The sequence below is a fragment of the Mus caroli genome, unplaced genomic scaffold (genome assembly GCF_900094665.2).
Source record: "Mus caroli unplaced genomic scaffold, CAROLI_EIJ_v1.1 scaffold_20463_1, whole genome shotgun sequence".
NCBI lineage: Eukaryota > Metazoa > Chordata > Mammalia > Rodentia > Muridae > Mus > Mus caroli.
In genome coordinates this window covers 12,311-13,825 of record NW_018390694.1, presented here as the reverse complement: position 1 = coordinate 13,825, position 1,515 = coordinate 12,311, and the positions used below count along the sequence as shown (strand labels likewise).

The 1,515-nt window shown below is 54.4% G+C and overlaps 1 long non-coding RNA gene across 1 annotated transcript; it reads left to right on the top strand.

Annotated features, from left to right (window-relative positions):
• Positions 1-79: 79 nt before the first annotated feature.
• Positions 80-1,483, top strand: LOC110288771. Its single transcript, XR_002377299.2, has 2 exons — positions 80-218; positions 399-1,483. It is a non-coding gene; the product is annotated as an uncharacterized LOC110288771 (long non-coding RNA).
• Positions 1,484-1,515: the final 32 nt, after the last annotated feature.

Genomic DNA, 1,515 nt, shown 5'->3' with positions numbered 1-1,515 from the left:
GGCAGGCCTTGCTGGGTCATCAGCCCTGGTTGCTCTGTGCCTGGTGGATGGTCACCAGGCCTGGTTGCTCTCTGACACACCTTTTCCTCTGGCGGTCAGCCCGAGTCACTCAGCTGATCCGTGGCTTTGGTAGTTCCTGGAAGGCGTCAGTGGAGTCCCTGAGTCAGGATGTAATGCGAAGTTTTACCAACTTCCGAAATGGAACCAGCATCATTCAGGTGACTGGCCACTCCCAGCCCTTTGCCTGTGTCCCATGGTTGTCTGTTTCCTCACTCTTTCCCCTGGGCTCCGCATCACACAAATGCCTTGAAGGCCAACAAGCATCAGTGCCCGAGATTCTGGTGAAGCTCTGACAGCTCCAGTCACCATGAGTCTGACCCCGACTCTCCTCTGTGCAGGGGGCACTGACCCAGCTGATCCAACTCTACCATCGCTTCCACCGGGTGCTGTCCCAGCCCCAGCTCCGCGCACTCCCGGCCAGGGCTGAGCTCATCAACATCCATCATCTCATGGTAGAGCTGAAGAAACACAAGCCGAACTTCTGATTCAGACCCTCTCCCCCCTCCCCAGGACCCTAAACTCCAGTGGACTCTGTGTGTCACACATTGTCACCTGGGATCCCTTTCCCATCCCTTTTATCTCTATGGCTCCCACATTCCCCTCTCAGCCTCCATTGCCAGGACTCTGCCTCAACAGNGTGCACCCAAGGCCACTCCCTGCTTCTGAGTGAGGTGACCTTCATTTCCAGTTTGGTCAGCTCCTCTGCTGTTCACTCACAGCCTGTGAGCTTTCACTGCACCAGGCTCTGACTGACCCTCAGCTCTTAGGACAGAGCGGTGCAGGCCACCCTATAGCTGATCTGCAGGCTCTGCTGGAACAGTGACATCACCTCGTGGTGGGTCTCACTCTGTGGCAATAATAAGTACTTACAGTGCTGGGACTGTGTCCTCTCCTTTGTCCCTGGGCCTTTGAATTCTCCAGCATGTNTTTATTGTAGACCTAGTCAGTTCCTGGTGGGCATCAGGAAGAGGGTGGGATAGTACCCCGAGGTCTATTGCTGCTTCTGGCCCAGGGGTGGCATAGATGCTCAGGAGGGGACTGTAGCTCTCCAGGAGGGTGGCACTTGCTGCAAGGCCTGGGAATGGGCTAGCTTTGGGTGCTGTCCTGAGGGCTACCATGGGAATAATCCACACAGACTCTGAGGTTGTCTGTGTCAGCCCCTAAGTGGCTGTCACAGCTCCTTTGAGGATGGAGGGCCTGTAACACTTGCAGCCATGCATTGAGGCAGGGGTGGACCTGTCTCCAGAACAGATTCTGTCATTTTCATGTGACTCAGACCCTTCCCGCTGCCCTCTGCCCCACCTCTGTAAGGAGTTTGCAGACTCCAGAGCAGTGGTTCTCAACCTTCCTAATACTGTGATGCTTTAACACAGTTCCTTGTGCTGACCCCAACCTTAAAGTTATTTTCATTGTTACTTCATAACTGTGATTTTGCTACTGTTAAGAATACTAGCC